The 16066-nt window shown below is 34.2% G+C and overlaps 1 protein-coding gene across 1 annotated transcript in view; it reads left to right on the top strand.

The window, feature by feature from the left end:
• The window catches only part of LOC120428915 (uncharacterized), a gene marked incomplete at its 5' end in the record, with an annotated part of 240613 nt that overhangs the window by 114554 nt on the left and 109993 nt on the right, over positions 1 to 16066 (top strand). The gene's annotated exons all lie outside the window — the stretch shown is intronic.

Genomic DNA, 16066 nt, shown 5'->3' with positions numbered 1-16066 from the left:
AATCCCTTTCCTTGTCCCTGGTGCGCGGTGGAGATGGGAGCGGCCGGCAATGGACGGCTGCCATGGTGGTGAGAATCTGGTTCAGGTGGAATTGGTTCTATTCCCAATTATCGATTCCTAGGCAACTTGGGCTTAGACAATCATCACATCACATGGCAAAAATCCAGTCTGCAATCCGCTAAATTCACCGTCTCCTAGCGAAGCGAACCCACAACTGCGTTACGTAATAAAATAATGCTCTTTTACGCTGCGTGGTGGTATAGCTGCCTCGTTTATTACACTGTGAAAATATCCAGGATTACTACACAAAAGTGGTATGGTAAAATGTACCATGCTTCCACCAAATTGCATGGTAGCAATTACAACATCATTATCATTTTCTCCGTATTGGAGGGTTAAAATGACTATACCGCTCACGACATAGTAAAACTGACTGCGTTAATTAGTCAATCCAAGCACAGAATGTTTTTAGCAAAAATACGTCGGTGCGTGTTCTCAATTTAACCCTTTAATATGGTAGCAACTACCATGGTTGGGTTTTCAGTTTACCAGCGTAAAAGAGCATTATTTTATTACGTAACGCAGTTGGTGGTGTACACACACTTTTGTGTTAGTTTCAAACTGCCTCCACTTCTGCCGAAATAAACAACCGTATACGAGAGAGGCGTATTAACGTATTTGGGCACATACTATATCTCGGATTGGTTTTCAAAAATACGTAAGAGCCAATGGTAAACAAAGCCTTTTTTGCCTCGGTATCCGACCCACTTACGAAAAACCAATTTCAAAAATGCTTAAGATTGTTCATCTACACGTCTTTCAAGTGACCCAAACTAAAAATGAATGAAATTTTATTACAATTTGGAGAAAAACGAATATTAATGTCGGAGATCACGATGGCTCTTACGGCTTTTTGAAAACTCACCCGAGATATATACTATATATACTAAGACAATTCGAATTTAATTCCGATTGAGTTGACTGAATGGTACAGCGTAAAAGAGCATTATTTTATTACGTAACGCAGTTGGTGATGTGGGTTGAGGGTGTGGGGGGTTCGAACGAGTTATATATATATATATACGATATATATTATTTTTTGATCAAATTTTCGTTAAAATCAGCAACAATTTCAAGTTTGATAGTCAAACTATACTTAAAAGCTAGTTTTGTCATTTGTTTTTGCAAAACCGAAACGAAAATGCCAAAAATATGTGTAATTACCTTTTGCCTCTTGGTAGCGCTTTGTATTAGTATGTGTGTGGTCGATGTTTGCGGAGGTGCACGCAGAACACAGAACAGTTACAACTAGCGAAAATGCCTCACCTTCTTCTGATACAAGTCGCCATATTGAAATTACCTGAATATCCATACCCAGTCAACTCAATCGGAATTAAAATCGAATCTTTTTTGACTTTTGGCTTTCAGCAAAATTGATATGAGCCAAGAAGAAATTGTTAAACAAATATATATATGATTGTGAAAAATTAGAAAGATGTATACATAATTATTATTATTTATGCTATTTATGTTATTTATGTTATTTATGTTATTTATGTTATTTATGTTATTTATGTTATTTATGTTATTTATGTTATTTATGTTATTTATGTTATTTATGTTATTTATGTTATTTATGTTATTTATGTTATTTATGTTATTTATGTTATTTATGTTATTTATGTTATTTATGTTATTTATGTTATTTATGTTATTTATGTTATTTATGTTATTTATGTTATTTATGTTATTTATGTTATTTATGTTATTTATGTTATTTATGTTATTTATGTTATTTATGTTATTTATGTTATTTATGTTATTTATGTTATTTATGTTATTTATGTTATTTATGTTATTTATGTTATTTATGTTATTTATGTTATTTATGTTATTTATGTTATTTATGTTATTTATGTTATTTATGTTATTTATGTTATTTATGTTATTTATGTTATTTATGTTATTTATGTTATTTATGTTATTTATGTTATTTATGTTATTTATGTTATTTATGTTATTTATGTTATTTATGTTATTTATGTTATTTATGTTATTTATGTTATTTATGTTATTTATGTTATTTATGTTATTTATGTTATTTATGTTATTTATGTTATTTATGTTATTTATGTTATTTATGTTATTTATGTTATTTATGTTATTTATGTTATTTATGTTATTTATGTTATTTATGTTATTTATGTTATTTATGTTACTTATGTTATTTATGTTATTCCCATTAGAAATGAGAACTTACGAAGAATTCGAACAACAATGCAACGGTCGTTACCGCTCGCCTAGGGTGGATCCTCAGACCATTCACCTTCCCAAAAACCGTCCAACTCCAAGCGAAACTTACTTGAGGATACCGTGGAGATTTTCCCTTAATACTCTGAAAAAATTGGAGCATCAACACTTCCCGTCTTCCAAATCCCTTTCCTTGTCCCTGGTGCGCGGTGGAGATGGGAGCGGCCGGCAATGGACGGCTGCCATGGTGGTGAGAATCTGGTTCAGGTGGAATTGGTTCTATTCCCAATTATCGATTCCTAGGCAACTTGGGCTTAGACAATCATCACATCACATGGCAAAAATCCAGTCTGCAATCCGCTAAATTCACCGTCTCCTAGCGAAGCGAACCCACACCAACAACTGCGTTACGTAATAAAATAATGCTCTTTTACGCTGCGTGGTGGTATAGCTGCCTCGTTTATTACACTGTGAAAATATCCAGGATTACTACACAAAAGTGGTATGGTAAAATGTACCATGCTTCCACAAAATTGCATGGCAGCAATTACAACATCATTATCATTTTCTCCGTATTGGAGGGTTAAAATTACTATACCGCTCACGACATAGTAAAACTGACTGCGTTAATTAGTCAATCCAAGCACAGAATGTTTTTAGCAAAAATACGTCGGTGCGTGTTCTCAATTTAACCCTTTAATATGGTAGCAACTACCATGGTTGGGCTTTCAGTTTACCAGCGTAAAAGAGCATTATTTTATTACGTAACGCAGTTGGTGGTGTACACACACTTTTGCGTTAATTTCAAACTGCCTCCACTTCTGCCGAAATAAACAATCGTATACGAGAGAGGCGTATTAACGTATTTGGGCACATACTATATCTCGGATTGGTTTTCAAAAATACGTAAGAGCCAATGGTAAACAAAGCCTTTTTTGCCTCGGTATCCGACCCACTTACGAAAAACCAATTTCAAAAATGCTTAAGATTGTTCATCTACACGTCTTTCAAGTGACCCAAACTAAAAATGAATGAAATTTTATTACAATTTGGAGAAAAACGAATATTAATGTCGGAGATCACGATGGCTCTTACGGCTTTTTGAAAACTTATACTAAGACAATTCGAATTTAATTCCGATTGAGTTGACTGGGTAGTACAGCGTAAAAGAGCATTATTTTATTACGTAACGCAGTTGGTGATGTGGGTTGAGGGTGTGGGGGGTTCGAACGAGTTATATATATAAATAACATAAATAACGATATATATTATTTTTTGATCAAATTTTCGTTAAAATCAGCAACAATTTCAAGTTTGATAGTCAAACTATACTTAAAAGCTAGTTTTGTCATTTGTTTTTGCAAAACCGAAACGAAAATGCCAAAAATATTTGTAATTACCTTTTGCCTTTTGGTAGCGCTTTGTATTAGTATGTGTGTGGTCGATGTTTGCGGAGGTGCACGCAGAACACAGAACAGTTACAACTAGCGAAAATGCCTCACCTTCTTCTGATACAAGTCGCCATATTGAAATTACCTGAATATCCATACCCAGTCAACTCAATCGGAATTAAAATCGAATCGTTTTTGACTTTTGGCTTTCAGCAAAATTGATATGAGCCAAGAAGAAATTGTTAAACAAATATATATATGTGTGTGTGTGTGTGTGCAACCAACCAAATGGGACCACGCGGCCGCCTCTTACAAATTGAGTTGTTTCCATGTATTTTAGATTTGACATCCTATACATGCAAATAACTCGCATAGGCATTTGGAAGGTGTTAGCTCTGCCGAGCTTCATTGACCCATTTCTACGCAGGCTATCCTGCGTATAACTAATAACATAAATAACATAAATAACATAAATAACATAAATAACATAAATAACATAAATAACATAAATAACATAAATAACATAAATAACATAAATAACATAAATAACATAAATAACATAAATAACATAAATAACATAAATAACATAAATAACATAAATAACATAAATAACATAAATAACATAAATAACATAAATAACATAAATAACATAAATAACATAAATAACATAAATAACATAAATAACATAAATAACATAAATAACATAAATAACATAAATAACATAAATAACATAAATAACATAAATAACATAAATAACATAAATAACATAAATAACATAAATAACATAAATAACATAAATAACATAAATAACATAAATAACATAAATAACATAAATAACATAAATAACATAAATAACATAAATAACATAAATAACATAAATAACATAAATAACATAAATAACATAAATAACATAAATAACATAAATAACATAAATAACATAAATAACATAAATAACATAAATAACATAAATAACATAAATAACATAAATAACATAAATAACATAAATAACATAAATAACATAAATAACATAAATAACATAAATAACATAAATAACATAAATAACATAAATAACATAAATAACATAAATAACATAAATAACATAAATAACATAAATAACATAAATAACATAAATAACATAAATAACATAAATAACATAAATAACATAAATAACATAAATAACATAAATAACATAAATAACATAAATAACATAAATAACATAAATAACATAAATAACATAAATAACATAAATAATAATAATAACATAAATAACATAAATAACATAAATAACATAAATAACATAAATAATAATAATTATGTATACATCTTTCTAATTTTTCACAATCATATATATATTTGTTTAACAATTTCTTCTTGGCTCATATCAATTTTGCTGAAAGCCAAAAGTCATAAACGATTCGATTTTAATTCCGATTGAGTTGACTGTGTATGGATATTCAGGTAATTTCAATATGGCGACTTGTATCAGAAGATGGTGAGGCATTTTCGCTAGTTGTAACTGTTCTGTGTTCTGCGTGCACCTCCGCAAACATCGACCACACTCTAATACAAATACGCTACCAAGAGGCAAAAGGTAAATACGAATATTTTTGGCATTTTCGTTTCGGTTTTGCAAAAACAAATGACAAAACTAGCTTTTAAGTATAGTTTGACTATCAAACTTGAAATTGTTGCTGATTTGTTGACTTCCACCCCGTCACGGATCATAGTTGACGGAAGACCAGACTCCTTCCAGAAGCCTTTAGGATTTTGTTTGAGGCGGTTCTGAACACGAGATTGGTGAGCGAGGAACAGTGACTTATTCAACCGCCTGTAGTCGTTGCTGATCTGATTCAAATTTAAGCGATTGACACTAATAGGGCACTTGGAAAACTTTTTCAAGGCAGCTCTCTTGGAGGATTTCAGCTTTTTGAGGGCTGGGGTAGACCATTCGGGAGTGGCAGGGGGAATGTGGGTCTTTTTAGGAACAAATTGGTCGACTGCGTACAGAACCACATGGGATAGCTTCAACGCTGCAGAGTGCACATCGCTGCTGGAGATGGTAGCGTCCCAGTTAATGGTGTTAAAAAAGATGTTTATGCGTTGGAAATCAGCATTCTTGTAGTCGTAGTAGGTTTTTGCATTGACATCGGAAAACTCAAGCGGCTGACAATCATCGATGCACAGGTGTAATGGGGGATGATATCTGACTTCCTTGACGAGAGGTTCTGGGGCTCTGCAGATTTTGGACCTTCTCACCATATCGCTGCTGATGAGACATAGGTCGAGGATCGAGTTGTTCTCGTTTGTAACACCGTTAATTTGAAGAAGGTCTGCCATGTGTTGTTCATCCAATAACCGAGCTGCTAGGGGGGCTACGGTGGAGTTGTTGCTATCAACGAAAAAATGTCCACTTAAGGCAGGAGACCATCGGAGCTGACTCTGGTTAAAGTCACCCAAAATACACAAGCTGTCGTTGGTCTTCATGCGAGACACCACCCACGACAATGAACTTAGATACTGTTCGAAGAGAGATTCGTCTTTAGACCGATCTGCCGGTATGTAAACAACGCAAATGTAAACGGTTTTCGAGGTAAGGTGTACTGCCACCCAAACCAACTCGATCGCAGAAGTGTTCGGAGAAGTCGAAGACCAACTCGATCGCAGAAGTGTTCTTCTGATACAAGTCGCCATATTGATGTTCGAACAAATCAGCAACGAAAATTGAATCGGACTATACTTTAAAGTTAGTTTTTTTATTTGTTTTTGCAAAACCGAGAAGAAAGTGCCAAAAATATTCGTAATTACCTTTTGCCTCTTTGTGGCGCTTTGTATTAGTATGTGTGTGGTCGATGTTTGCGGACGTGCACGCAAAACACAGAGCAGTTAGAACTAGCGAAAATGCCTCACTTTCTTCTGATGCAAGTCGCCATATTGAAATTACTTGAAAATTCATACCCGTGGTACTACCCAGTCAACTCAATCGGAATTAAATTCGAATCGTTTAAGTATTCCGTTTCAAACGCAACAACCGAACTGAATTCCGTTTCAGAATTCCGATTGAGTGGACTGGGCAGTAGGTTCAAGTAGGATTACACACTTTTGTGTAGTAATCCTGGATATTTTCACAGTGTAATAAACGAGGCAGCTATACCACCACGCAGCGTAAAAGAGCATTATTTTATTACGTAACGCAGTTGTTGGTGTGGGTTCGCTTCGCTAGGATACGGTGAATTTAGCGGATTGCAGACTGGATTTTTGCCATGTGATGTGATGATTGTCTAAGCCCAAGTTGCCTAGGAATCGATAATTGGGAATAGAACCAATTCCACCTGAACCAGATTCTCACCACCATGGCAGCCGTCCATTGCCGGCCGCTCCCATCTCCACCGCGCACCAGGGACAAGGAAAGGGATTTGGAAGACGGGAAGTGTTGATGCTCCAATTTTTTCAGAGTATTAAGGGAAAATCTCCACGGTATCCTCAAGTAAGTTTCGCTTGGAGTTGGACGGTTTTTGGGAAGGTGAATGGTCTGAGGATCCACCCTAGGCGAGCGGTAACGACCGTTGCATTGTTGTTCGAATTCTTCGTAAGTTCTCATTTCTAATGGGAATAACATAAATAACATAAATAACATAAATAACATAAATAACATAAATAACATAAATAACATAAATAACATAAATAACATAAATAACATAAATAACATAAATAACATAAATAACATAAATAACATAAATAACATAAATAACATAAATAACATAAATAACATAAATAACATAAATAACATAAATAACATAAATAACATAAATAACATAAATAACATAAATAACATAAATAACATAAATAACATAAATAACATAAATAACATAAATAACATAAATAACATAAATAACATAAATAACATAAATAACATAAATAACATAAATAACATAAATAACATAAATAACATAAATAACATAAATAACATAAATAACATAAATAACATAAATAACATAAATAACATAAATAACATAAATAACATAAATAACATAAATAACATAAATAACATAAATAACATAAATAACATAAATAACATAAATAACATAAATAACATAAATAACATAAATAACATAAATAACATAAACAACATAAATAACATAAATAACATAAATAATAATAATTATGTATACATCTTTCTAATTTTTCACAATCATATATATATTTGTTTAACAATTTCTTCTTGGCTCATATCAATTTTGCTGAAAGCCAAAAGTCAAAAACGATTCGATTTTAAATCCGATTGAGTTGACTGTGTATGGATATTCAGGTAATTTCAATATGGCGACTTGTATCAGAAGATGGTGAGGCATTTTCGCTAGTTGTAACTGTTCTGTGTTCTGCGTGCACCTCCGCAAACATCGACCACACACTAATACAAATACGCTACCAAGAGGCAAACGGTAAATACGAATATTTTTGGCATTTTCGTTTCGGTTTTGCAAAAACAAATGACAAAACTAGCTTTTAAGTATAGTTTGACTATCAAACTTGAAATTGTTGCTGATTTGTTGACTTCCACCCCGTCACGGATCATAGTTGACGGAAGACCAGACTCCTTCCAGAAGCCTTTAGGATTTTGTTTGAGGCGGTTCTGAACACGAGATTGGTGAGCGAGGAACAGTGACTTATTCAACCGCCTGTAGTCGTTGCTGATCTGATTCAAATTTAAGCGATTGACACTAATAGGGCACTTGGAAAACTTTTTCAAAGCAGCTCTCTTGGAGGATTTCAGCTTTTTGAGGGCTGGGGTAGACCATTCGGGAGTGGCAGGGGGAATGTGGGTCTTTTTAGGAACAAATTGGTCGACTGCGTACAGAACCACATGGGATAGCTTCAACGCTGCAGAGTGCACATCGCTGCTGGAGATGGTAGCGTCCCAGTTAATGGTGTTAAAAAAGATGTTTATGCGTTGGAAATCAGCATTCTTGTAGTCGTAGTAGGTTTTTGCATTGACATCGGAAAACTCAAGCGGCTGACAATCATCGATGCACCGGTGTAATGGGGGATGATATCTGACTTCCTTGACGAGAGGTTCTGGGGCTCTGCAGATTTTGGACCTTCCCACCATATCGCTGCTGATGAGACATAGGTCGAGGATCGAGTTGTTCTCGTTTGTAACACCGTTAATTTGAAGAAGGTCTGCCATGTGTTGTTCATCCAATAACCGAGCTGCTAGGGGGGCTACGGTGGAGTTGTTGCTATCAACGAAAAAATGTCCACTTAAGGCAGGAGACCATCGGAGCTGACTCTGGTTAAAGTCACCCAAAATACACAAGCTGTCGTTGGTCTTCATGCGAGACACCACCCACGACAATGAACTTAGATACTGTTCGAAGAGAGATTCGTCTTTAGACCGATCTGCCGGTATGTAAACAACGCAAATGTAAACGGTTTTCGAGGTAAGGTGTACTGCCACCCAAACCAACTCGATCGCAGAAGTGTTCGGAGAAGTCGAAGACCAACTCGATCGCAGAAGTGTTCTTCTGATACAAGTCGCCATATTGATGTTCGAACAAATCAGCAACGAAAATTGAATCGGACTATACTTTAAAGTTAGTTTTTTTATTTGTTTTTGCAAAACCGAGAAGAAAGTGCCAAAAATATTCGTAATTACCTTTTGCCTCTTTGTGGCGCTTTGTATTAGTATGTGTGTGGTCGATGTTTGCGGACGTGCACGCAAAACACAGAGCAGTTAGAACTAGCGAAAATGCCTCACTTTCTTCTGATGCAAGTCGCCATATTGAAATTACTTGAAAATTCATACCCGTGGTACTACCCAGTCAACTCAATCGGAATTAAATTCGAATCGTTTAAGTATTCCGTTTCAAACGCAACAACCGAACTGAATTCCGTTTCAGAATTCCGATTGAGTGGACTGGGCAGTAGGTTCAAGTAGGATTACACACTTTTGTGTATAATCCTGGATATTTTCACAGTGTAATAAACGAGGCAGCTATACCACCACGCAGCGTAAAAGAGCATTATTTTATTACGTAACGCAGTTGTTGGTGTGGGTTCGCTTCGCTAGGAGACGGTGCATTTAGCGGATTGCAGACTGGATTTTTGCCATGTGATGTGATGATTGTCTAAGCCCAAGTTGCCTAGGAATCGATAATTGGGAATAGAACCAATTCCACCTGAACCAGATTCTCACCACCATGGCAGCCGTCCATTGCCGGCCGCTCCCATCTCCACCGCGCACCAGGGACAAGGAAAGGGATTTGGAAGACGGGAAGTGTTGATGCTCCAATTTTTTCAGAGTATTAAGGGAAAATCTCCACGGTATCCTCAAGTAAGTTTCGCTTGGAGTTGGACGGTTTTTGGGAAGGTGAATGGTCTGAGGATCCACCCTAGGCGAGCGCTAACGACCGTTGCATTGTTGTTCGAATTCTTCGTAAGTTCTCATTTCTAATGGGAATAACATAAATAACATAAATAACATAAATAACATAAATAACATAAATAACATAAATAACATAAATAACATAAATAACATAAATAACATAAATAACATAAATAACATAAATAACATAAATAACATAAATAACATAAATAACATAAATAACATAAATAACATAAATAACATAAATAACATAAATAACATAAATAACATAAATAACATAAATAACATAAATAACATAAATAACATAAATAACATAAATAACATAAATAACATAAATAACATAAATAACATAAATAACATAAATAACATAAATAACATAAATAACATAAATAACATAAATAACATAAATAACATAAATAACATAAATAACATAAATAACATAAATAACATAAATAACATAAATAACATAAATAACATAAATAACATAAATAACATAAATAACATAAATAACATAAATAACATAAATAACATAAATAACATAAATAACATAAATAAAAAAGTGGTTTTTGCGAAAATCGACGAAAATGGCCATTTTTCAGACCACCCTAACACGGCGTAGGTCAACCTAATGGCCAAACAAAAAAATACGGGTCTAATTATTTCGGCCAGGGAACTCCCAGAAAAATTTTGAGCCCGATCCGAGCACTTTTGTTTTTTTCCATGCTGTTTTCGTGGGGAATTGCTGTTATGTTATTTATGTTATTTATGCTATTTATGTTATTTATGTTATTTATGTTATTTATGTTATTTATGTTATTTATGTTATTTATGTTATTTATGTTATTTATGTTATTTATGTTATTTATGTTATTTATGTTATTTATGTTATTTATGTTATTTATGTTATTTATGTTATTTATGTTATTTATGTTATTTATGTTATTTATGTTATTTATGTTATTTATGTTATTTATGTTATTTATGTTATTTATGTTATTTATGTTATTTATGTTATTTATGTTATTTATGTTATTTATGTTATTTATGTTATTTATGTTATTTATGTTATTTATGTTATTTATGTTATTTATGTTATTTATGTTATTTATGTTATTTATGTTATTTATGTTATTTATGTTATTTATGTTATTTATGTTATTTATGTTATTTATGTTATTTATGTTATTTATGTTATTCCCATTAGAAATGAGAACTTACGAAGAATTCGAACAACAATGCAACGGTCGTTAGCGCTCGCCTAGGGTGGATCCTCAGACCATTCACCTTCCCAAAAACCGTCCAACTCCAAGCGAAACTTACTTGAGGATACCGTGGAGATTTTCCCTTAATACTCTGAAAAAATTGGAGCATCAACACTTCCCGTCTTCCAAATCCCTTTCCTTGTCCCTGGTGCGCGGTGGAGATGGGAGCGGCCGGCAATGGACGGCTGCCATGGTGGTGAGAATCTGGTTCAGGTGGAATTGGTTCTATTCCCAATTATCGATTCCTAGGCAACTTGGGCTTAGACAATCATCACATCACATGGCAAAAATCCAGTCTGCAATCCGCTAAATGCACCGTCTCCTAGCGAAGCGAACCCACACCAACAACTGCGTTACGTAATAAAATAATGCTCTTTTACGTTGCGTGGTGGTATAGCTGCCTCGTTTATTACACTGTGAAAATATCCAGGATTATACACAAAAGTGTGTAATCCTACTTGAACCTACTGCCCAGTCCACTCAATCGGAATTCTGAAACGGAATTCAGTATATATATATATATATATATATATATATATATATATATATATATATATATATATATATATATATATATATATATATATACAGCAATTCCCCACGAAAACAGCATGGAAAAAAACAAAAGTGCTCGGATCGGGCTCAAAATAACATAAATAACATAAATAACATAAATAACATAAATAACATAAATAACATAAATAACATAAATAACATAAATAACATAAATAACATAAATAACATAAATAACATAAATAACATAAATAACATAAATAACATAAATAACATAAATAACATAAATAACATAAATAACATAAATAACATAAATAACATAAATAACATAAATAACATAAATAACATAAATAACATAAATAACATAAATAACATAAATAACATAAATAACATAAATAACATAAATAACATAAATAACATAAATAACATAAATAACATAAATAACATAAATAACATAAATAACATAAATAACATAAATAACATAAATAACATAAATAACATAAATAACATAAATAACATAAATAACATAAATAACATAAATAACATAAACAACATAAATAACATGAATAACATAAATAACATAAATAACATAAATAACATAAATAACATAAATAACATAAATAACATAAATAACATAAATAACATAAATAACATAAATAACATAAATAACATAAATAACATAAATTATTTATGTTATGGTTCGAAAATTTGGGAAAAATGTTCGTTTTTTCGTGTTCTTCGTGAGTGCAAGGGTTTAAGTGCGCGCGCTTTCACTATTTTCTTTTGAACTAAAGTGCTTGGTGCGGTTGTGGTTGGTTCCTGCGATGTTTCTGCAGATTTTATGATGACCTGTAACATCCGACGAGAGTCATTAATTGTGGCTGAACGCCAACTCCATGATCGATTTGGTCAAGCCTAATGCGAGTGCAATCGCTGCCGGTGCTGCTTTTCGGGTGAGAAACTTCCAATTGGAAATATGGAGCAGCCGTTGCTGACTGGCTACGCTGTTCGCTTTGTAAGCGAATGATGCTGGGTTCGATTCCCATCTGCTCCAAACGATAAAGTTAAGGAAATATGAATTTTTGAAACTCTAAACATGAACGAAACATCAAAGTCGCTCTAACCGGGGTTCGATCCCCCGTTCTTTGGATTGGTGAATCAGGAATACTATTACTACAAACTATATACGCGCTGGGTCTTTGTCCATTTGACAAGGGTTCAGAAGTTCTAAATAACGTTTGAATCCGATTGATGCAAACGTTCTTTATAGCGGGGCTTGTCGATTCAAGCTGAGGTACCTCGCGCACGGATAGCCTGCGTAGAAATGGGTCAATGAAGCTCGGCAGAGCTAACACCTTCCAAATGCCTATGCGAGTTATTTGCATGTATAGGATGTCAAATCTAAAATACATGGAAACAACTCAATTTGTAAGAGGCGGCCGCGTGGTCCCATTTGGTTGGTTGCACACACACACACACACATATATATATTTGTTTAACAATTTCTTCTTGGCTCATATCAATTTTGCTGAAAGCCAAAAGTCAAAAACGATTCGATTTTAATTCCGATTGAGTTGACTGGGTATGGATATTCAGGTAATTTCAATATGGCGACTTGTATCAGAAGAAGGTGAGGCATTTTCGCTAGTTGTAACTGTTCTGTGTTCTGCGTGCACCTCCGCAAACATCGACCACACACATACTAATACAAAGCGCTACCAAAAGGCAAAAGGTAATTACAAATATTTTTGGCATTTTCGTTTCGGTTTTGCAAAACAAATGACAAAACTAGCTTTTAAGTATAGTTTGATATATATATATATATATATATATATATATATATATATATATATATATATATATATATATATATATATATATATATATATATATATTTATATATATATCTATATATATATCTTATATATATATATATATATATATATATATATATATATATATATATATATATATATATATATATATATATATATATATATATATATATTATATATATATATATATATATATATATATATATATATATATATATATATATATATATATATATCGCGCCTAGGGGGTGTACAGAGTCAAAGTTTTTACTGTTCGTCAACATATTGACGCTGCCATTGATATATTGGTTAATTTATTGACGAAAATTTGAACCGGCGTTCCCACCGTATAATTTTGACCTCGGTTAAATTTGACAGTTCATTCAATAAACAAAAAAACGCTATCTGATCGACGACAACGGCAACAACCAGTGGCCGAATTTTCTGCAGTTTATGTTCCTGTGTGCGAGTGCCCCGACCTGGAAGGATGCAGGAACCGGCGTTGCGAATCTTGTTGTCGTTGCCGAGCGTCTTCGGTAACCAGCACGATCCGTCGTTCGATCCGGAGATGCGCGGCTGTCCGAAGACGCTTTGATGGCGGGGATGGTTTTGTAACCGGAGCACCAGTAAGTTCGTGAAAAGAACGATGTTCGAACCGAGACGGATGAAAGCGGGATGACGGATGCATCTGGTTCCAGCAAGTGCACTGGAGTGAACATAAAATACGAAGACTATCAGAGTAACCGAAAGCGGTCCCTTTTCACTCGCGTACTCCAGTACGACGAGTATCGAAGCAACGCTCCGAGGTCACCGATGAACGGAACATCGGTTAGTCATCACCCTGTCAGGCGAGGCGAGGAGGACACCATGATGAACGTAGGACGTCACGATTCTTGAGGGCATCATCATCCGGAGGCGATCGGTTTGAAGAGTCTTCCGGGTAAGTAAGCAGATTTTAGCTTGCAAAAATAAATTACGACACTAATCATGATTAATTCTTCAGCCACCGGGATCACACTCTCATCATCAATCCTCCGGGGACAATCATCCAGAAGAATACTATCAGGAAGAACGTGGTGGACCACGCCGTCAGAATTTTAGCAAAATGGGCGGAAGGAATCCCCTCATCACGGCATAAATTTCGTGACAGTTCCAATGAATACGGATGCTGTGCTTCCTATTTTCGAAATGGTGCTTGACTCACGACTTCACACACATATATATATATATATATATATATATATATATATATATATATTATATATATATATATATATATATATATATATATATATTATATATATATATATATATATATATATATATATATATATATATATATATATATATATATATATATATATATATATATATATATATATATATCGCGCCTAGGGGGTGTACAGAGTCAAAGTTTTTACTGTTCGTCAACATATTGACGCTGCCATTGATATATTGGTTAATTTATTGACGAAAATTTGAACCGGCGTTCCCACCGTATAATTTTGACCTCGGTTAAATTTGACAGTTCATTCAATAAACAAAAAAACGCTATCTGATCGACGACAACGGCAACAACCAGTGGCCGAATTTTCTGCAGTTTATGTTCCTGTGTGCGAGTGCCCCGACCTGGAAGGATGCAGGAACCGGCGTTGCGAATCTTGTTGTCGTTGCCGAGCGTCTTCGGTAACCAGCACGATCCGTCGTTCGATCCGGAGATGCGCGGCTGTCCGAAGACGCTTTGATGGCGGGGATGGTTTTGTAACCGGAGCACCAGTAAGTTCGTGAAAAGAACGATGTTCGAACCGAGACGGATGAAAGCGGGATGACGGATGCATCTGGTTCCAGCAAGTGCACTGGAGTGAACATAAAATACGAAGACTATCAGAGTAACCGAAAGCGGTCCCTTTTCACTCGCGTACTCCAGTACGACGAGTATCGAAGCAACGCTCCGAGGTCACCGATGAACGGAACATCGGTTAGTCATCACCCTGTCAGGCGAGGCGAGGAGGACACCATGATGAACGTAGGACGTCACGATTCTTGAGGGCATCATCATCCGGAGGCGATCGGTTTGAAGAGTCTTCCGGGTAAGTAAGCAGATTTTAGCTTGCAAAAATAAATTACGACACTAATCATGATTAATTCTTCAGCCACCGGGATCACACTCTCATCATCAATCCTCCGGGGACAATCATCCAGAAGAATACTATCAGGAAGAACGTGGTGGACCACGCCGTCAGAATTTTAGCAAAATGGGCGGAAGGAATCCCCTCATCACGGCATAAATTTCGTGACAGTTCCAATGAATCGAGAAATTAAAAGTGAGAGTGTGTGCGTGCAACATGGAGTTAAACTTTTCAAAGTGCTATGGTAATCTTCACAGCAACTTCACAGAAAGTTTAACTCCATGTTGCACACACTCTCACTTTT

This window comes from Culex pipiens, chromosome 1 (genome assembly GCF_016801865.2).
Source record: "Culex pipiens pallens isolate TS chromosome 1, TS_CPP_V2, whole genome shotgun sequence".
Lineage (NCBI taxonomy): Eukaryota > Metazoa > Arthropoda > Insecta > Diptera > Culicidae > Culex > Culex pipiens.
Note: the sequence above shows the minus strand (reverse complement) of the source record. Positions and strands in the feature narration are given on the sequence as shown.